This window comes from Scyliorhinus torazame, chromosome 6 (genome assembly GCF_047496885.1).
Source record: "Scyliorhinus torazame isolate Kashiwa2021f chromosome 6, sScyTor2.1, whole genome shotgun sequence".
NCBI classification, from domain to species: Eukaryota; Metazoa; Chordata; class Chondrichthyes; order Carcharhiniformes; family Scyliorhinidae; genus Scyliorhinus; species Scyliorhinus torazame.
Genome location: NC_092712.1, coordinates 218758822 through 218781437, shown reverse-complemented (window position 1 = coordinate 218781437; position 22616 = coordinate 218758822). Strand labels below are relative to the sequence as shown.

Sequence of the window (22616 nt, the reverse complement as noted above, 5' to 3'; positions counted from 1 at the left end):
CTGTCAAAACGCAAATTAACTGTATTTTGTGTTTCTGTTCACAAGTAATAGCTTCCTGAACTGCATAACTATGTGACATATCTAAGCACTACCCCCAATCCCGCCTCAACAAAATTGGTGACAAGCTCATCAACCCCTAAAACAAACTACTGTGTCACATCCTTTTTCCCTTTATCCCTTTTCAGTTTTCTCCTAAGAAATGTAGACCAAGTGAGGGAGGCTATAAAGCAATAAACCTTCCCCTTTTCCTGCCAAATTTCCATTCAAAGGCTATAAAGTTCTTCTGATAAAACTCTGCTCTGTCACACCCCTTTGTTTACTGCTGAAGTTGTAAATACTTTCATTCATTTAAAAAGTCTGCTGGCCCCAGGCTAGCAATTTTAATTCTCAACAGCAAACAAAAGACAATTCACACACTTATGTGTGAATTATGTTTAGGAAATCTAAAGCCATTTACCTTTGCAGTTATATACAGGTATTTTCTTATTCTATTCAATTCACATGATGAGAATTCAAAGTAAGCAAGTCTTACAGACTAATTGGCACCACTGCAAAACCAAAAAGTCTTTTGTCTATCAATCAACAATAAAGTCCAATTGTGCCTTTACAATGCAAAACCTTCGGAGGCAGTATAAATGCCGTGCGTTGTGCAAATGCAGTTGCTAAGTGAATATATTTCCTTTCTAATCAAAATAACTAGAATCAGCAGCCCTGCCAGCTAAGTATATGAAGCAAATTCCGCCAGCCACAAACTTAGAAACAATCTTGAATTATTTGGTGCTGACCGCCAGCTGAACTCTATGCTGATGAGTACTGTCACCATTAAGCTATTCTGTGCACAATCAACCATCGGCAATAGCAGTATGGTTCCGTTCAAGTCACTAGCAATAGATTGAGAAGCATAATGAAGTGCATTTCTGTATAATAATTTGTGAATTGAGATTGTTTTTATTTAAAAGTACCTGATTGCTGAACTATTTATTCCTAGGGTAGAGCACGACCGAAACCTATAGCTTGTGATCCAGAAACCAAAACAAACCTGATTGGTGTTTTAATGAAAATAATGACTGCAAAAGTTGGATCTTCCTCACCTCATTGGACCTTTCTTTGCCTCTTTGATTGATGTGTCTGGCGCTTCAATGAACAAAACACTCGTGTTTTTTGCACATAGCTTGTTGAGACTCATCTATAAGGTATGTTTTTCTAAATCATGTAAAACGTTATAACAACCATTATTTTGCAAATTATGAAATCAACAAGACTATTTTATATATTCAGGTGCATTCTTCTGTATAACACAAATTCGGGTTCCACTTTGAGAATTTTCAAACATCACATAGAAAAGGGTTTTCCTTCTTTAAAAATTTCTGCCACACATTCGGATGCAGGTGCATGATTACAATTCTCTATAGTTTGTACCAGATCTCAGCTGAGCTGTCAAAATCCAGCAAAAAAGGAGTTAAAAGATGAATAAATTTGAGAATCGCCTCTTTTAATCACTGCATCACAGATGTTGATAATGTGTGATTGTGGTAGTTCATGGAAACCTGCATCTTTACTTTGTCCCATGCTTGATGTAGAGTGGTTCCCCTCAAGCTATGTAACCACTGTCTCTCTCTAATGGAGAGATGACTATGGTACTTCATGGGCTATGGCTAATTACCCAAATTACCTGTGAGAGGCTGTGAAGCAGGTTGCCTGCCCTCTGTTGAACAATATATGTGGTGATAGAGAAGAGATGAAGAGAGAGGAAGATAAGCAAACATAAGGACGAAGACAAAGAATTATGGGAAAGTACAATCCCCAATTGGTACTCGAGTCTTTCCAAAAGTATTGGACTTTTTTTGTCCCAATTTTGTAAATATTCATTTAAAGGGCTTTTTGTGTGGGACATGTACATCTTGGACTTTGTCTTATTTCTTTCAGTTTAACAGCTCGAAAGAATGCCATTGCTGTTCTTGCACAGACTATCATGGACAGGTTTCCTGATTTTAATTTCTAACTGTGCTACGGACATACTCCCATTCTGGTGAGAAGATACACAGGATTTATTCTCCTTGATGTCACCTAAAAGGATGCTCTTGAAAACACAGCGTAAACCCCAAAATTTTGAGGAAACATAAATGAAGATATGAAAAGTCACAAAACATTTTTTGAATCTTAGCATTACAACACAGAAACAGACCATTTGATCCACAGGCCCATGTTGGTGGGACTACATGGTTAACAAATATTTTTCCCTGTTAAAGAATTTAACCTTTCGTATAACCTTAAAAATCCATTTCCATAATGAAAAGGTTTTTTTGGAGAAGCAAACGTTTATGTTTTCGAAAGATGACCCAAAAGAGCCTTGAATATGGTAATGAAGGTCTAACTGCCAAATTTGGCGACACATGTTCAGTTTTCCTGTATTTATTCATGGTCCTTAATGGGATCCCGAACCATCACTCCATAAAGGGATCACTGGAGGTCACGGATAAAAAAATGTTTTCTTTACAAAAAATTACATTCCAGGAATGCCATCCACTTCATGTCTAAAACCAGTTTCTTGCCCCTTATACCTGGTCCATTTCCATGATACCACACCTTTGGGGCCATATTGTTACACGTCCCCTAGTCAAATTGAATGACTCAAGCAACCAGCATCAGCAAACATGTTATCAGATCTGGAAATCATGTCAATGAAGTTTGTTAAAAGAAAATAGTTTTCTCTAATTCACTTCACTCAGCAATAGGTTGACTTTTAAAAAAAAAAAAAAATTTCAATTTTCACAAAGCAATCATATTTTGCTTTAATTTGGCAAGATCTTGTACTAATCTGATTAGGGAATCCTATCTTGATGAATGCTTCCCAATTTTTCTTTTAGGCACAATTTCTCAAAAACAGATACATGCAGTATCTTTTGTTTATGCATATATTTATCATTCACACACTAATGAGGCCTTTTCCATCAGACAGGTAGCCTTGGTCTACCATTAGTGGTTGTCATAGGAACAGAAAATGATTATGCCTGTCTCTACTCTCTTTCAAGAGAGGTCTGATTATGTATGCCAGGAATTATTCTAATTATAGACATAAGCCCAGAGGCTCACAATCAGATTACAATTTGCAGTATTCATAGCATACTTTATTATTGCATAAAACAGGTTATGGACTTTAAAAAAGTTAATAATTTTACATAAGAATTTTTAAAAAATACTAATTTGATTTATGATGACAAATTTAAAAGCTAAATAAATAGTGCGCTTTTCCAAAACTTTAATCCAGTAGTCTTAAAAAAAACAAAAGATTTGTAGCACTACTTCAACTATAATAAACTTATCCCAACTGTGCCCAAAAATGGGCAGTGCCATAATTATAATGGACAAACGTTAATGCTGAAATATCATACCTGTTCATTTTCATAAGCTGCGGGTTTAAATTGAAGATGCACTTTATTTTCTCATATCATACAAAGCACTGAAAGGTGGCTCATATCCAAACATCTGGGACATGGAGCAGCACCCTGCAAAGCAGGAAATTCCACGGATGAAGCAAAAAAGGGATATACCAAAGAAACTTTTACCTCCTCCTTATTTGTGTTGCCCAAGAGAACTTATTGTTCCACACAAAAATCCATGCTCTTTGTCCTGTCCCTAAATGATTTCAGTTCAGCAGAGAAGTGTTGTTCTCTCACAGATAGCAGATGTTTCTATTTGACTTCTATGTTTGAAGGTTCTCATAAATCACCTGACATAGGATACTCAAGAGATGGCAGTGAATAACCATGTGCTGATTTTGTAGAATTCAGTTCCAGCTTTATAAGGCTCGCAGCCAGAGAGACAGAAGAGAGGTGGATTCATCGGTAGATTAATATAAACAACCTCATTTACAGAAAATCAGCAAAATGCAGACTCCTTCACCCAAACTTCTCATTTACATTTACAGGCTCCTTCTCACCAGTTTCCAAACAAATAGTCAGGCAGATTTGCAAGCTGGCTGTGTTGTGCTGAAAAGTAGCCGATGAGTGGTTGACAGGTCAGACTAATAATGTCCGGTGGGGGGGGGGGTTGTAGAGAATAAAATCATCAAGGTGGGGGTTGCCAATATGGGAGGGGCTGTGATCAGCCGATTACAAGCCAGGGAGATTGCAGAGAGTTTAAAAGGTTAGTTTTTGGGGTCGGGGCAGTGAGAAGCACTCTGTTCTTTCTGGTCCACAGGCAATACAGTAAAAAAAACACTTACTTCATGAACTTCTTTAGCACTCTTTTCATATGCCACTGGCATGCAGAAGTTCAAAATAAAATCATTTTAAAACCGAGTCATAGATAGATAGAATTTACAGTGCAGAAGGAGGCAATTTGGCCCATCGCGTGTGCACCGGCTCTGAGGATAGGGTGGAAAACACCTCCACCCTATCCTCATAACCCAGTAACCCCAACCAACACAAAGGGCAATTTTGGACACTAAGGGCAATTTTATCATGGCCAATCCACCTAACCTGCACATCTTTGGACTTTGGGAGGAAACCGGAGCACCCGGAGGAAACCCACGCACACACGGGGAAGATGTGCAGACTCTGCCCAGACAGTGACGCAAGCCGGAATCGAATCCGGGACCCTGGAGCTCTGAAGCAACTGTGCTATCCACAATGCTACCGTGCAACATTTTAATAACTGACCTAACTTCTCAATGAATTGGGTGCTCCTCATTAAAACTAAGTGCACAGGTTTAAATTGATTTACAATTTTTTTTTTTTTTTTTTTATATAAACTCGCCTATCGATTCCCATTTCCATAAACCACAGCTAAAACTTTGGCAATCCACATTCCCCAAACTAGGCGAGGATAGGGGATTTTCAACTTCCTCGCTTGCAGCAGTGATGAATAGCTGCAGAAAAATATAACCTGAAGTTTCCCACATTGCACGTCCATGCTGAGCCTGATTTTACAAATATGATATACACCGATCACAGCTTCTTACATCGGCATGAGTACTATGCCTCAGTCAGAAGATTCCAGGTTCAAGTTCCACCCAGGACTTTAGTACAAACATCTAGGATAACACTCTACTGCAGCATGAAGGGAGTGCTGCAGAGTCAGAGATACCAAATAAAAGGCACTATTTGGGAGTAACAGATCAGTTCTCTGCAGTGTTGGCTAATATTCATCCTTCAATAACAATTTTTAAAAAACATATTATCTGGCTATCATAATGCTGTTTGTGTAAGCTTGCTGTGCGCAAATTTGCTGTCACATTTCATACACTACAAGTGACTATACTTCACACCTTCTTCATCGTCTGTAACTTGCCTTGATAAGTGGTTTTGAAAGGCGATATATAAATACAAATCTTACTTTCATTCAAACAGCAAGGGAGGGACAAGAAGATTAAAATCTACTCTGCCCAAGTGGAACAGATCTTCCAGTGGGGCCATTTGTGAGGGTGAGCCGATCGTTATGCAAATCTTGTCAAGGCCTTTCACCAGCAGCAAACAGTTTTCAGGTACGCGCACTGAGGAGAAGTCAGTGGGCACACAATATGCCATTTCAGCATATATAATCCATTTACAACAAGGAAGTATCACAAATTCATTGTCAACAACAGTTTTTATTCCTTAAATAAATCTTGCCTTATGTTGGATTCATATGGTTCAGCTTTTTAAGAGGTTGAAAAACACATTTAACCTCAACATTAAAAGAATGTGTACTAGCAAAGCAACTGCATCATTGCATATCAACAACCGCTCACCTGAAAGGAACAAAGAAATTAAGACAGAGAAATTAAAAGTTGGGGAGAGAGAAACAGCCCTCATAAATCAGTAAATGTATGTGAGGGAACAATGAGATGAGGGATCATAGCGTGCATGTGGTTGGGGGGGGGGGGGGTGGTCAGCATTAATTGTCCATCCCCAATTGCCCCCAAGAAGGTGTTGGTGAATTACCTCCTTTAACTATTGCAGTGTAGGTACACTCATCAAAGTGCTCTTAGGTAGGCAATGCCTGGATTGTGACCCAACGATGAGAAAACAGCAATTTATTTCCAAGTTTGGATAATGTGCGATTTGGTGTGGAACTTTCAGGTTGTATTTCTAAACACTAGCTGCCCTGTTCTTCTGGACAGCAGAGTTCAAGTGTTTTTGAGTTCCTATTGAAGGAGGCCCAATGAGCCTTTAGGGAAGGAAATCTGTCATCCTTACCTGGTCCAGTCTACATGTGACTCCAGATCTACAGCAGTGTGGTTGACTCTTACATGCCCTCAGGGATGGGGAACAAATGCTGGCCGGGTCAGCGATGCCCACACATCCCATGAACGAATAAAGAAAAGTCACAGTGCACTAGTGTTTGGAGTGAATGTTTAAGGTACTGAATGTTTAAGACAGTGACTGTTTAAGGCAGTGAATGGGATGCTGATCAAGGGGGTTGCATTGGCTTGGATGATTAGGGTTAGGGTTCAAACTTCTTGAATGTTGTCAGAGACACAGTCATCCAGGCAAGTGGAGAATATTCCATCTCACACCTGACCTGCATCTTATGGGTGGTGGAAAGGTTTTAGGTAACCCAGAGAGTTACTTACCACATTATGTCCTGCCTCTGGCCTCCTTTAGTAGCCACAGTATGTATTTATGCAGCTGGTCCAGTTCAGTTTCTGATCTATGGTAACACCCAGGATATTGATGTTGAGGAATTCAGTGATTACAACATGCACAGATGTCAAAGGAGGGAATTAGACTTTCACTTGTTGAAGATGGACTTTATCTGGCATGCTTGCAGGTTGTGTATTGATTGCCACTCGTCATCCGAAGCCTTAACATTGCCCAGGTCCTGCTGCTGAGGGCAAAGACTGCTTCGTCGTCTGAGAAGTTTTGAATGGAACTGAACATTGTGATATCAGTGACATCCCACGTTTCTGTCATGATTGAGGAAAGGACATTGATCAAGTTGCTGTTCTCAAAACAGCTTCATGTCATGTGTTATGGGCCAGGGTTTAGAGAATCCCAATGTGTATCTGGAGTTCACCTGACCCACAACTTTTAATAGATTGTGGTATGGGGAGCACACGGCCCACTCTACAGGTGTGGTACAGCAGAAAATGGATCAGTGGTTTTTAAAACAAAAATGTTTATTCTATGAACTCAAGTTAACCTTTCTAAAAAAGCGAACATCTTAGCAACCAGTAAATCACCCCCCAAAGAATACAACACTAAATAACCTGTATGCTGTCCTTTTTTACCATCCAAAAGACTTAACAAACCTTCAAACAGGAGCACATTAGGGTTTACATTCAAGGCTGAAAACATTTATAATTCTTCTGAATTCACCAAATGATTAAGAGTCCTTCATGGCAGAGATCAACAGCAGTGCAGCTCACAGACACACCCAAGCTCTTCTCAAACTGAAACTCAAAAAGCAGAAGTGGAGCTCAGCTCTACCCACACTCTGACATCACTCCAGTAACATGAGCAGCTACATTTCTTAAAGGTACATTTCTTAAACACCCATTTCTTAAAGGGTACTCTCACATGACATATGTACGACTGCAGCCAAGGGACAATTTCCCAATTACTTCTATTTTACGAAGGCTCTGTGATGCCACACCGGAATCAAAACTATGGGCGCGATTCAGTGGCCTTGTTATGCACTAGTGAGAGTGAAACAAGGCATTTAAATAGTGAAAGGCGTCAAAAATCAGAACCATGTAGGACGCCAAACCATTTGCGATCCAAACGGCCCGCATTCATAGATGGAAATCGGGATCCTGCTATAAAATGGCGAGAAACCAATAATCACCACTTAGCCCAATTTCCATACAATTAATAGGAGCCACCCCGTATCCAACGGCCTTCCGTTATCTAATCACCTTCCCAGCAAGTAGTCACACAGGCGCCGATTAGTAGTCCTTTTTAAAAATGTGAACGTGCCGAAAGGGCTACTGCGGGGACCCGAAGAGGTCTGAAGCCACCTTCGCTCACAAGCAGGGCCGGGGCACTGGGTTCGCTGCCCCTGTGCTCGGAGGAGGTTGGGGCGCCTTGCCAAACCCTGGATCTTGTGCACCCGTTCCGGGGGAAACCATAGCCCCTGCTGTATGTACCACTGACCACCCATGACTCCCACTGACCACGGAGGCCTCTACCATGTGACTGAATGCTATTGCAATTAGGGCATTACCGATCGTAGTTAAGTGAGTACTTCACACATCCCAAGTGGATTGCCGTGGGTGGGTGTGCCATGTAGCATGTGGGGGTTATTGCCTGGCATTCCATTCAGACCATGATGCCTGAACACTGCAGGAGGCAACACCACAGACGCAGCAGCCAACATCCGAACACCGAGGGTTCCAGCCATGGGGACATGTCCCCGACCGGAGGGTCCGCGAGCGCAACAAGTAGGGGACCTGGGCCCGGTCCACGGAATGTTATGTGCGGGTGTATGGGGTGCAAGGGCCGATGAGCAGCCCCCTCCCCCCTCCACTGCTGTGGCCAGGGGTGCATGAGCAGGGGGTGCATGAGCAGGGTGTGCTGGGTGGGGCAGAGAATAGCAATGGGGGGACTGGAAGGTCCCGTAGTGGATGACATCGTTGTTTGTCAGTCTCACACCCTCTCCCAATTCCTCACAGATATCTAACCGTATGGACGATATTCCGAACCTTGCGGAACTTGCCCTGGTGGTGCTGCTGGCAGGCCGGGTAGCTAGGCTCCGGAGAAGGTGGTGACAGCAGCAAAGTCGACATGTGCTGGGCCCAGCCCCACCCAGAAGCTGGGGTGAGATCCAGAGATGGAGCCCCGGAAGGGCCCATAGTCTTTCAAGCAGATGACAGACAACACGTGCCGTAGGAGGCTCCGCCTTAACAAGCAGACAATGTGGCACCTGTGCCATGTCCTTGAGGACTTGGCACCATGTGCAGGAGGAGGACACCCGCTCCCAGTGGCCAAGGTCACTACAGTCCTGAACTTCTACGCCTCATGTTCATTCCAGGGCTCGAGCGGGGACTTGTGTGGCATCTCACAAGGAACAGCCTACAGGTGCACCCGAAAGGTCACGGATACCCTGTTTGCCTGGGCAGCCGACTATATAAACTTCGACACGGACCAAGCCCAACAGGATGCCCGGGCAGCAGGATTCTCCGCCATCGGCAGGAAGCCCCAGGTCCAGGGGCTTATAGATGGCATGCATACTGCCTTGCTCGCACCGCACCGTCTGGAGTGTCCTACGTCAACAGGAAAGGATCCACCCAGAATATCCAGCTCATGGGCGATAACTTCATGAAGATCATGCACGTGCGTACACGCATTCCACAGAGTGTGCACGACAATTACATCCTGGGGCAGTCAGACATCCCCGACATCTTTGAAGGCCTCCCCAGGATGGCCAGCTGGCTCCCTCGGGATGATAAGGGGTACCCCGCGGAGGACCTGGTTAATGATGCCAGTATGGAGGCCAGTGACAACTGCAGAGATCCGATACAATGAGACCCATATGGCCCATATGGCCACCTCGTCGGTCATTGAGCGGCACAGGTCTGCTGAAAATGCGGATCCGATGCTTCGACCGCTCCGGAACATCCCCGGAGGGTAGCCCGCTCTGTCCTCCACAACCTGGCACAACAGCGAGGCAACGTGCTGGAGGTGGAGTGGGAGGAATATATGGCCAGCTCCGAGGGGGCACCGGACCAGGAAGGGTTGATGGACTATTCTGGGGAGGAACCGGAGGACTAGCTGGAGGCTGGAGGACAGGCAGCAGGGGAGAGGGTCCGGCAAGCCTTGAGAGCCAGGAAGGCCTTTGTCATCACCCGCTTCACATAGAATGTGGTGGTCTAGACCATCATTGCACCCCCTCTCTCCTTCCCCCTACCTCGCTCCATCCCTCTGCACCCCCCTCCCTTCACAATCCTCTCCTCCTCTCCCCCCTCCTCATTTCTCATCCTCCCAGGGTCTGTGTTACATGAATCCAGGATGCTGGGACTGTGTCGACACTGTCAGCGCGTCACTGTCGGGGGCAGGGAGTGATGATAACATGCAGAGAACTGAGCGCTGGAGCTCCTCAAACCATGCCATATTCTGATCCCCGACTGTCTGCTGAGTGCTCGCCCACACCCATCACCTGCACACAGTGTGCTTGAGTGGGGGGGGGGGGGGGGGGGGGGATGGGGCATGGGCTTGCTAGTCAGCCTGCATTGCAAAATAAAGTACCAGAGGTGTCCCACTGGTTGTGGTGAAGGTATTTTAAAGTCTCTCACATAAGTGCCCACCGCTGCCCCACTCTCCTGATGCTGCCACCGCACTCTCCCCACCAGCCCCTCACCCGCCACCAACCCCCTGTGGTGGTATGTATTAGGGGTAATATGGTACCTGTGAAGCCGAGAGGTTATTGGCTGACAGGTCCCTGGTCCTGGTTGGATCTGCCGACTTCTGGCTCTGCCCTGAAGGCGGAGTATAAGAGCTCAAGTTCTCCCCGCAGCCTCATTCTGTTGCTGAGCTGCTGGGGAACAGGTCTCGCTTAATAAAGCCTAGATAGACTTAATCGCTTCTCGCATCGTGTAAGTTATTGTGCGCTACAATTTATTAAGCGAGCTTTAAAGACTATGGAGCTCCGGATTGTCCCGGAGTGCCTGCGGATCAGCCCCCATGCAGCAAACTCGGCGGCCGTGTTCAAACACTGGCTAGCATGCTACGAAGGCTACCTTCGAACGGCCCCCGGTCGGATCACGGAAAAGCAGAAAATGCAGGTCCTGCATTCGAGGGTAAGCCCGGAGATTTAATCGCTTATAGAAGACGCGGAGGATTTCCCGACGGCGCTCATGTTGCTGAAGGGCATCTACATTCGGCCCGTAAACCAGGTCTACGCACACCACCAACTCGCGACGAGACGGCAAATTCCCAGAGAATCGCTCGATGAATTCTACGGCGCGCTGCTGATTTTGGGACGAAACTGCAACTGCCCGCCGGTGAACGCGATCGAGTACACGGACCTGCTAATTCAAGATGCATTCGTGGCAGGTTTGAACTCTCCCCAAATTCGTCAGAGACTTTTAGAAAGAGAGTCGCTAGGACTCTGAGGCACGGGCCCTTGCGGCCTCCCTTGATGTGGCCTCCCAAAACGCCCGCGCCGATGGCCCCGACCGCGCGGCAGCCCCTTGGGCTCCGTGGACCCCCGTCGCGACCGACTCCCCGGCACCCCCCACCAAGCTTGTGCGGTTAGAGCGCCAGACCATTCCGGGGGGGCCCCGCTGCTACTTTTGCGGGCAGGCGAAACACCCCCGGCAGCGCTGCCCGGCCCGCGCAGCTACTTGTAAAAGCTGCGACAAAAAGGGCCATTACATGGCAGTGTGCCGGTCCCGGGGGGTCGCCGCAATCCCCGGAGAAGAACGAGGACAACACATCCCAAACACCCCCCAGCACCCCATGTGCGACCCGCGGGCGCCGCCATTTTGGGTCCCGGACACCACGAGGGGAGGATGGGCGCTGCCATCTTGTGACCCCCCAGCCACGTGCGATTCATGGGGCGGCCATTTTGTCCACCCCCGACCACGTGCGATTTATGGGGGCGGCCATTTTGTCCGACCACGTGCGATTCATGGACGCCGCCATCTTGGTTGACAACAAAGGACCCCAGCATAGACGGCTCCACGGGGTCTGAAGAAAACGCCGCGACACTACTGCCACGACTGACTTCGGTGACACTGGATCAATCGCAGCCCCGGACGCTCCAAACGACGACAACAACGGTGCTGGTCAACGTATACGAGACGCCATGCTTAATCGACTATAGGGAGCACGGAAAGTTTTATTCACCCAGATACAGTAAGGCGCTGACTTCTGTCCATCCATCCAAGCACGCAAAAGATTTCCCTAGCTGCTGGATCCCACTCAGTGGAGATCAAAGGGTTCTGCATCACGAACCTAACGGTGCAAGGGAGGGAGTTTAAGAACTACAGGCTCTACGTCCTTCCCCAACTCTGCGCGCCCACATTACTGGGATAAGACTTCCAGTGTAACCTCCAGAGCCTAACATTCCAATTCGGCGGCCCAATACCCTCCACTCACTATCTGCGGCCTCGCAACCCTCAAGGTTGAACCGCCATCCTAGTTTGCAAACCTCACCCCGGATTGCAAACCCGTCGCCACTAGGAGCAGACGGTACAGCGCCCAGGACCGGACGTTTATCCGGTCTGAAGTCCAGCGGTTGCTGAAGGAAGGCATAATCCAGGCCAGCAATAGTCCCTGGAGAGCCCAGGTGGTAGTCGTGAAGACCGGGGAGAAGCAAAGGATGGTCGTAGACTATAGTCAGGCCATCAACAGGTACACGCAGCTAGATGCGTACACTCTCCCCCGCATATCCGACATGGTCAATCGGACTGCCCAGTACAAGGTATTTTCCACCGTGGACCTCAAGTCCGCATACCACCAGCTCCCCATCCGCCCAGGTGACCGCAAGTACACCGCCTTAGAGGCAGACGGGCGGCTATACCATTTCCTAAGGGTCCCATTTGGCGTCACGAACGGGGTCTCGGTCTTCCAACGGGAGATGGACCGAATGGTTGACCAGCACGGGTTGCAAGCCACATTCCCGTATCTCGACAACGTAACCATCTGCGGCCACGATCAGCAGGACCATGACGCCAACCTCCAAAAGTTCCTCCAGACCATTAATGCCCTGAACCTCACATATAACGAGGAAAAATGCGTTTTTAGCACAAACCGATTGGCCATCCTGGGATACGTAGTGCGCAATGGAGTGATAGGCCCCGATCCAGAACGCATGCGCCCCCTTATGGAATTTCCCCTCCCCCACTGCTCCAAAGCCCTGAAACGTTGCCTGGGCTTCTTTTCATATTACGCCCAGTGGGTCCCCCAGTACGCAGACAAGGCCCGCCCGCTAATACAGTCCACTACCTTCCCCCTGTTGACAGAAGCCCGCCAGGCCTTCAGCCGCATCAAAGCGGATATCGCAAAGGCCACGATGCGCGCCATCGACGAGTCCCTCTCCTTCCAGGTCGAGAGCGACGCATCCGATGTAGCTCTGGCGGCCACTCTTAACCAACCGGGCAGACCCGTGGTCTTTTTCTCACGGACCCTCCACGCCTCAGAAATCAGCCACTCCTCAGTGGAAAAGGAAGCCCAAGCCATAGTGGAAGCTGTGCGACATTGGAGGCATTACCTGGCCGGCAGGAGATTCACTCTCCTCACCGACCAACGGTCGGTAGCCTTTATGTTCGATAATGCACAGCGGGGCAAAATTAAGAATGACAAGATCTTAAGGTGGAGGATCGAGCTGTCCACCTATAACTATGAGATCTTGTATCATCCCGGAACGAGCCGTCCGATGCCCTATCCCGCGGCACATGTGCCAACGCACAAATAGACCGCCTCCAAGCCCTCCAAGAGGACCTCTGCCACCCGGGGGTCACTCGATTCTACCATTTCGTAAAGTCCCGCAACCTCCCCTACTCTGTGGAGGAGGTCCGTACAGTCACCAGGAACTGCCACATCTGCGCAGAGTGCAAACCGCACTTTTTCAGGCCGGATAGAGCACACCTGATCAAGGCTTCCCTCCCCTTTGAACGCCTCAGTTTGGATTTCAAAGGGCCCCTCCCCTCCACCGACCGCAACGCATACTTCCTGAACGTGGTGGACGAGTACTCCCATTTCCCCTTCGCCGTCCCCTGCCCCGATATGACAGCGGCCACAGTCATTAAAGCCCTTGGCACCATCTTTACACTGTTCAGTTTCCCCGCGTACATCCATAGCGACTGGGGGTCCTCCTTCATGAGTGACGAGCTGTGTCAGTTCCTGCGCAGCAAGGGCATTGCCTCGAGCAGGACGACCAGCTACAACCCCCGGGGGAACGGGCAGGTAGAGAGGGAGAACGGCACGGTCTGGAAGACCGTCCTACTGGCCCTACGGTCCAGAGATCTCCCAGTTTCCCGGTGGCAGGAAGTCCTCCCGGATGCTCTCCACTCTATCCGGTCGCTGCTGTGTACCACCACTAACCAAACGCCGCACGAGCGCCTCCTCATCTTCCCTAGGAAGTCCTCCTCCGGAACATCGCTGCCGACCTGGCTGGCAGCCCCAGGACCCATCTTGCTCCGGAAACATGTGCTGGCGCACAAATCGAACCCGTTGGTCGAGAGGGTTCACCTTCTCCACGCGAACCCGCAGTACGCCGATGTGGCGTACCCCGACGGCCGACAGGACACGGTCTCCCTGCGGGACCTGGCGCCCGCCGGCAGCGCACACACACCCCAACACCAATCACCCCCTCCCTGCCACCGGCACACCCCGCGACCGCCCCCTTCCCGGGGGGATCGGTCCTCCTCCCGTGCCCGCCCAGGAGTAAAACAGGAACAAACAGCGCAACGCTCCCGGAGACGACAGCACCCGAGCCAGCACCTGCACCACCACTGGGGCTGAGGCGATCGAAGAGGAAGACCAGACCGCCCGCTCGACTCGTGGAATCCGCGTGACACCAAGAAAGCAAGAATGTTGTTGTAAAAGAAAAGTTTTTTTCCTTATTGTAAATAGTTCTGACAAACTTGTACATAGCTAAATATGTATAGCCACAGTCCGAAATTTGTTCCAGGGCCAGCCTTGTAAACCGCTACCACCATGCGAACCACCACCCCGCCGGGTTCCTTTTTAACAAAGGGTGAATGTGGTGGTATGTATTAGGGGTAATATGGTACCTGTGAAGCCGAGAGGCTATTGGCTGACAGGTCCCTGGTCCTGGTTGGATCTGCCGACTTCTGGCTCTGCCCTGAAGGCGGAGTATAAGAGCTCGAGTTCTCCCCGCAGCCTCATTCTGTTGCTGAGCTGCTGGGGAACAAGTCTCGCTTAATAAAGCCTAGATAGACTTCATCGCTTCTCACATCGTGTAAGTTATTGTGCGCTACACCCCCCTCCTAAACGCGCGCTACACCCCCCCTCCTAAACGCACACTCCACCCCCCCCGCCCAGCCCTTTCCCACCCCCGTGCCCTCTGAGTGTTCCTCGATGTGCTGAGCCTTCCATGCTCTACTGCTGCATCTAGGTGTTTCCCCAGGATGCGCAGAGCTGGAGACAGCCAGCTGTTTACCACATCCCATGGCCTTTGATGCCACTGGCGGGCATCCACAGGGGCAGGAGGGCCTCGGTGCAATTGCTGCCGGCACATGCACAGCCATGCCACCCAGTTCCGGGTGCTGACTGCAAGATGCAGCGTCGTCAGAGGGGTGGAACTCAGGGGAGGGGGTGACCACTATCGTCACTCCATAGGATGGGTCCGAGGGCAGCACGGTGGTGCAGTGGTTAGCATTGCTGCCTCATGGTGCCGAGGTCCCAGATTCGATCCCAGCTCTGGGTCACGGTCTGTGTGGAGTTTGCATATTCTCCCAGTGTCTGCGTGGGTTTCGCCCCCACAACCCAAAGATTTGCAGTGTAGGTGGATTGGTCATGCTAAATTGCCCCTCAATTGGAAAAAATTGATTGGGTACTCTAAATTCTTTTTAAAAGGATGGGTCCGGGTTGGAAACTGGGACCCCCTTCTTATGGTCGGTGTCCATAGGGCCCTGGGGTTCCCCTCGGGGTGGAGGGGCAGCTGGTTTGAGCTCCAGCTGCCCATGTGTCATCTGGTTCTACCAGACCTGGCAGCTCCCCAATGCCTACAGCATTGTCGGCAATGCTCCTCAGTGACTGGGACACACTGCAGTGTCCCGGCAACGCCCACCTGTGATTGGGACAAGCTCCGCAGCCCCTTGGCTATGCTCACCTTGGACGTGAACATGTTCTGCAGTGCCTCATCATGGTCTGATACTGGGTCACGTCCCCCAGCAAGTCAGACATGCTGCTGAGGCCCTCAGCGATAGTCGTCACTGACTGAGCCAAACCTTGGACACCTGCTGCCGACGCCATGCATCAGGCTCTCCACTGCGGCCGCCACCCTAGCAGTGTTGGCCTCGGTGCCATTCATTGCCAGTGCCATCTCCTGTGCCCCGAGCCTCTGGGACTCCTTCAATTGGCTATGGACCTGCTCGAGGGTTGCTAACATTCCCCTCTGAATATCACGGCCACACACTATAATCTGCATCAGCTTCGGGTAAACCTTGTCCAGTGGCTCAGGATATGACTGGGACTGAGCTGGGATCCAGTAGACCTCCGACTGCTGTCTCCCCTGGGCATTCCTGCCTCCACCTGATGTACATCAGCAATAATAAGAATAAGAATAACAATAACAATAACTTATTGTCACAAGTAGGCTTCAATGAAGTTACTGTGAAACGCCCCTAGTCGCCACATCCCGGCGCCTGTTCGGGGAGGCCGGTACAGGGATTGAACCCGCGCTGCTGGCATAGTTCTGCATTACAAGCCAACTGTTTAGCCCACTGGGCTAAACCAGCCCAACTGTGTGTTGCTCACGAGATTTTGCCCCAGATGTTCGGACTACTACTGTTGCACACCGATGTGAGTGTCTCTGCGCTGGTGGAGGGTGAGGATGACAGCTGTGAGACATCAACAGTGGCATCCTCGGACCTCTCCTTCGAGGTGTTCTCATGGGAGTTTGGGGGCGGGGACAGCCCAAATGGGCTGGCACTATCAGCTGGAGGGCCTGCGGGAGAATGCACATGCGGTCAGTGGGAGGGAAGGTTCATTCTGTAGCTCAAAAATTGGTGTGGGAGAAATGGGTTTGGATTCGTGGCACATTGGCACCAGTACTGGGGGAGAGAGGACGTGTTCCGAAGGGACATTCTTCATCTTAGTCATGCTGGGACCAGAGTCCTAGCGAATCGTATAACTGGGGCTGTCGGTAGTGCTTTAAACTAAATGGTGGGGGGTGGTTCAATTGTAGGGGAAACTGGAAAATCCAATTTCAATGAGATGGTAAGACTGCAGTTAGCAATGTGGTGGATGGTTACCAGAAAATAAAAGTGTGGGACAGAACAGGTGAATATCTTTATGCACCCAAGGAATTATAGAAGAGTAGGGAAATATAGCATTAAAACAAATTTAAAAGCTTTGTATCTAACTGCAAAAAGCATTTGTAACAAACTTAATGAGCTAATGGCGCAAATAGAAACAAAAGGTTATGACTTGGTAAGGATTACTGAAACGTGGTTACAGGGAGACCAGGTCTGGGAATTGAATATCTACGAGCATGCAGTATTTCAGAAAGACAGGCTGAAAGGAAAAGAAGTTGGCGTAGCCCTGCTGGTGAGGAAAAGGATCAGATGTGGAATCAGTCTGGGTAGAAATAACAAAGAGAAGAATTCCTTGGTAAGAGTAATCTATAGGTCCCCAAACAGTAGTTCTACAGTGGGGCACAGTATAAACCAGGAATTACTGGGGGCTTATAAAAAACGTACAGCAATAATAATGGGTGATTTTAATCTACACATAGACTGGAGGAATCATATTGACAAGGGTAGCCTGGAGTTCATTGAATGCATTAGAGATTGTTTCCTGGAACAGTACGCTGAGGAACCAAACAAGGAGGAGGCCACTCTCGATTTGGTATTCCGTGATGAGGAGAGATTAATTAATGAGTTCACAGTTAAGGATCCACTCGGGAGTAGTGACCATAGTATGGTAGAATTCAATATTCAATTTGGGGGCGAGAAAGTGGAGTCCCACACTAGTGTTCTGGAATTAAACAAAGGAAATTACATAGGCTTGAGGACAGATTTGGCCCGTATAGACTTGGCAGGAAGGCTAAAAGGTAAACTGCTGATAAGCAGTAGTTGTTGTTTCAGGAAATACTCAATTCCTCACAACTAAAATATATCCCAGTGAGGAAGAAAGATGGCAAGAGGGGTTAAAAACATCCATGGGTAAACAAGGAGGTCAAGGACATTATAAAGCCAAAAACTAAAGTACATCATATTGCACAGGCCAGTGGCAGGCTGTAAGATTGGGAAACTTTCAAACATAAACAAAGGGATGCTAAAAATGTAATAAAAAGAGCTACGGTAAATTAAGAAAAAAAACAGAGCAGAATATCAAGAGCTTCTACAGGTACATAAAAGGGAAGAGAGTCGCTAAGTGAATGTTGGTCCTTTGGAAAATGAAACCGGTGAGTTTTATCATAGAATTTACAGTGCAGAAGGAGGCCATTCGGCCCATCGTGTCTGCACCGGCTCTTGGAAAGAGCACCCTACCCAAGGTCAACACGTCCACCCTATCCCCATAACCCAGTAACCCCACCCAACGCTAAGGGCAATTTTGGACACTAAGGGCAATTTATCATGGCCAATCCACCTAACCTGCACATCTTTGGACTTGGGAAGGAAACCGGAGCACCCGGAGGAAACCCACGGCACACGGGGAGATGTGCAGACTCCGCACAGACAGTGACCCAAGCCGGAATCGAACCTGGGACCCTGGAGCTGTGAAGCAATTGTGCTATCCACAAGGCTACCGTGCTGCCCTAAATAGTTAATAGTGGGGAACACAGAAATAGCAAAGACGCTAAATCAATACTTGCCTCAGTTTTCACAGTGGACGACACTAGGATCGGGCAAATCAGAGGTAATAGAAAGGGTGGAACTTGAAACAATCAGCATCAATAGGAAACGGTACTCAACGGACTCTTGGGATTGAGGGCAGACAAGTCCCCAGGGCCTGCTGGCCTACATCCTGGGTGTTAAAGGAAGTGGAAGCAGAGATAGTGGATCCATTGGTGATGATATTCCAAAATTCCCTGGGCATGGGAAAGGTTCCAATTGATTGGAAAAAATGCTTATTCAAAAAGGGAGGGAGGCAGAATGTGGGAAATTACAGACCAGTTAGTTTAACGTCTGCTGTTGGAAAATTGTTAGAATCAATTATCAAGGACGTAATATCAGGACTTTTGAAAAGCCAAAGCACCATCCATCAGAGTCAGTATGGTTTTATGAAGGGCAAATCATGTTTGACTAATTTGCTTAAGTTCGGAGAAGATCTAACAAGCAAAGTGGATAATGGGGATCCTGTAGATGTAGTACATCTGGACATTCGGAAGGCGTTTTAGCCGCACAGCAGGTTAACTCACAAGGTGTGATCATATGGGGTTAGGGGTAATTTATTAGCTTGGATAGAAGACTGGCTGACGGACAGAAGGCAGAGTCAGGATAAATGGGTCTTTTTCTGGATGGCAAGATATAACTAGTGGGGTGCCAGCTATTTACAATCTTCATTAAAAACTTGGATACAGGGATAGAAGGTTCTATAGCCAAATTTGCAGATGACACAAAAATAGGTGGGACAGCAGGTTGCAATGAGGAAATAAGAACCTTACAAATGGATACAGATAGGTTAGGAGAGTGGGCCAAAATGTGGCATATGTAGTTTAATGTAGGTAAGTGTGAGGTCAAGCATTTTGGTCGAAAAAATGGAAGAGCAACTTATTATCTAAATGGGGAGAGGCTTCAGGGTGCTCCAATGCAGAGGGATCTGGTGTCCTCGTGCATGAGTCACAGAAAACGAGCATGCAGGTGCAGCAGATAATAAGGAAAGCAAAAGGAACATCGGCATTTATAGCAAAAGGAATGGAGTATAAAGGTAAGGAAGTGTTGTTGCAACTATACAAGGCATTGGCAAGAGCACACTTGGAGTATTGTGCACATAGGGTCCCAGATTCGATTCCCGGCTTGGGTCAATGTCTGTGTGAAGTCAGCACGTTCTCCCAGTGTCTGCGTGAGTTTCCTCCAGGTGCTCCGGTTTCCTCCCGCAAGACATGCAGTTAGGTAATTTGGATATTCTGAATTCTCCTTCATGTACCCGAACAGGCGCCGGAATGTGGCGACTACGGGCTTTTCTCAGTAATTTCATTGCTGTGTAAGCCTACTTGTGACAAAATAGATTATTATTACTTTGGCCCCATTATTTGAGGAAAGATGTAGTGGCATTGGAGGCAGTTCAGAGGAGGTTCACTAGATCGATTCAAGACGGGAGGGATTTATCATACGAGGTGAGATTGAACAGTTTAGGCCTATACTCTCTGGTGTTTAGAAGAATGAGGGGAGATCAAATTGAGGTATACAAGATGCTAAAAGGTATTGATAAAGTAGACGTGGAGCAGATGCTTCTTGTGGGGCATTCTAAAACAACAGATCAAAATCTTAGAATAGAAATCTTAGGTAGAAAATTTAAAATAGATTTGAGGAGAAACTACTCCCAAAGGGTTGTGAATCTGTGGAATTTGCTATTCCCAAGTGCGGTGGAGGCAGAGGCATGAGTAAATTTAAAGAGGTGTTAAACAGATTTTTAATTGGTAATGGGTTGAAGGGTTATGGAGAACGGGCAGGACAGTGGAGTTGAGGCCATGATGGCATCAGCCATGATCACATTGAGGGCGTTGGGCTTGGGAGGCTAAATTTCAGCCTCCTGCTCCAAGGTCTTGTGTTCTTGGGAGGAGATGCTCCGGCTGATTTTACAATCCAGCTCTTGGTCTGTAGCATTGTCGATAACAGATAAGGAACATATCAGCCATGATAGAATGGCGGAGCAGACTCGATGGTCCGAATGGCCTAATTATATTCCTATATCTTATGAACTAACGCTTGACAGTCCATCTGGGTCGGCCCTGGTGAATCCTCACCTCTGCTCCGTGCGCCAACCTTGGCTCTGTCCTCGGCCACCTCCAGGGCCCGTTCCTCGAAGGTGATGAGGATTCTAATGTCCGGCACCCCGCCGCCCACCTGGGCCTTCTCCCGATTGTTGTGGGACAACTTCTCCTGCTGGGACACAGAGGGGGCATCATTATGCTGCACGGCAAAGTGCTGGGTGGGGCAGAGCCAGGCGATTCCAGTTGTGGGGGGTCCAGTGCCAACTCACCCGTGCAGCCCGGAGTAGGTCATTGCCATTCTTGCGGCACTGGGGGCCAGTCTCAGTCATGCTGCCCGAGCTGACGGTCACTTCGACTCTCTCCCAGGCAGCACTGGGAAACAGGACATCCCTTCTGGCATGGACTGCCTCAAGGAGCCTTCCCAGGTCTGCATCCCCAAATCGTGGGGCTGATCATTCTGGCGCCATGACTGCAAGCTGAGTGTGGCTATCTGTGCAAGAGCAGTTTAAGTACTGCTCTACCTCATTAGTGGAGGACTGGCGAGCGTGGTCCCGGCGACTCAGCTGGCGAGCCATGATTTGAAGCATGAAGTCCATGGGGCCTTCAGTGGACAAATTAGCATTGGATTGCGGTGATGGCCTCGCCGGGCAGTTCCTCCTCGCCAACACATTTAGAAACTTTTTCATTGAATCTTGCTCATTAGCTAGGATTCTCTCTCCAAAGTGCTGTCAGACCTGTTACGTTTTCCCAGCATTTTCTGCTTTTATTTTGGTCAAATGCTGCCTTGATATAGAGGGAAATTGCTTTCACTTCAGCTGGAAATTCAGCTCGTGTCCACGTTTGGATCAAGATTGTAATGAGGTCTGGAGCCTGGCAGAACCTAAACAGAGCATCAGTGAACAGGTCATTGTGAGTAAGTGCTGCTTAATAACATTGTCCACACCACCCTTCATCATTTTGTTGATGACTGAGAGTAGACTGATGGTGTGGTACTGTATACAACACAATCAGCTATTTCTTGATGTCATGTTGAGTGAATTTAATTGACCGAAGGCTAGCAACCATGTTGGTAGGGACCTCAGGAGAAGACCCAGATGGATCATCCACTCAGCACTTCTGGCTGACAATGATTGCAAACTTTTCAGCCTTGTCTTTTGCAAATAGGTGTTGGGCTCGGTCATCATTGAGGATGAGGATGTTTATGGGAAGCCTACTTTTCCTGTTAGTTGTCTGGAGGTGAGCAGACTGCAGAATTCCTGATCTAACTCCTGGGTTGCAGGACTGCTTAGATCTGTCTATATCGTGCTGTTTCAGTTATTTAGCATGCATGTACTCCTATGTTGCACCTTCTCCACCTCATTTTAAGTGTGCGTGCTGCTGCTCCTGGCGTGTTCTCTTAAACCCATCATTGAACCAGAACTGATCCCCTGGCTTAAATAAAAATGAAGTGCTGGAAGAATTCAGCAGGTCTGGCAGTATCTCTGGAGAGAGAAAGAGAAACAGAGTTTAAACTCGAATAGGATCCTTCTTTGGATCAAAGTATTTTGTTTTTATTGGTGCCCTGGATTGTGGACTGCAAGATTACTACTGCAGTGAACAACAAGTCCGCTGCTGCTAGTGTTCCAAAGCACCTCCTGGATACCATATTTTGAAGTACTTGCTCTATTCGGAATCTATCCCATTTAGCACAATGGTAGAGCCACAAAGCAGAATGTAGGCTGTCCTCAGTGTGAAGATGGAACTTTGTCATCATATGAACTGTGAAGTGGCAACTCCTATAATACTGTCTGGAAAGATACATCTGCAAAAGGTACATTGCCAAGGACAAGGTTAAGTAGACTTCCCTCACATTGGTTCTTTCACTTGCTGCAGACCCACTCTGGCAGAGATGTCCTCAGGATTTGTTCAGCTGAGTTGCCAGTAGTGCTAGCGATCTAATCTTGGTGATAGAGTGTATTCGGTACCCTTATTACCCTCATTTCTTCAAACTGATGTTCAGCATGCAGGAGTATTGATTCATCAGTCGAAAGAGGGCAGTGGGTGGAAATGAGCAGGATGTTACCTTCCTCGTATTTGGTTTGGTGCAAATAACACCATGGAGTCCCAAGTCAATCCGGAAAACT

General features: G+C 48.0%; 1 protein-coding gene and 1 long non-coding RNA gene across 9 annotated transcripts in view; one reads left to right on the top strand and one right to left on the bottom strand.

The window, feature by feature from the left end:
- skap2 (src kinase associated phosphoprotein 2) overlaps window positions 1-22616 on the bottom strand; it is a 1200731-nt gene that overhangs the window by 424532 nt on the left and 753583 nt on the right. The gene's annotated exons all lie outside the window — the stretch shown is intronic.
- Window positions 747-22616, top strand: part of LOC140425299 (uncharacterized) — a 35717-nt gene continuing 13847 nt past the window's right edge. The window contains exons 1-3 of one of the 2 annotated variants that reach the window (XR_011947818.1): window positions 747-861; window positions 989-1193; window positions 5352-5485. This is a non-coding gene — a long non-coding RNA (uncharacterized lncRNA). Of the gene's footprint in view, window positions 862-988; window positions 1194-5351; window positions 6782-22616 lie in introns of those variants that run through there. The other variant, XR_011947817.1, reaches the window with a different exon arrangement.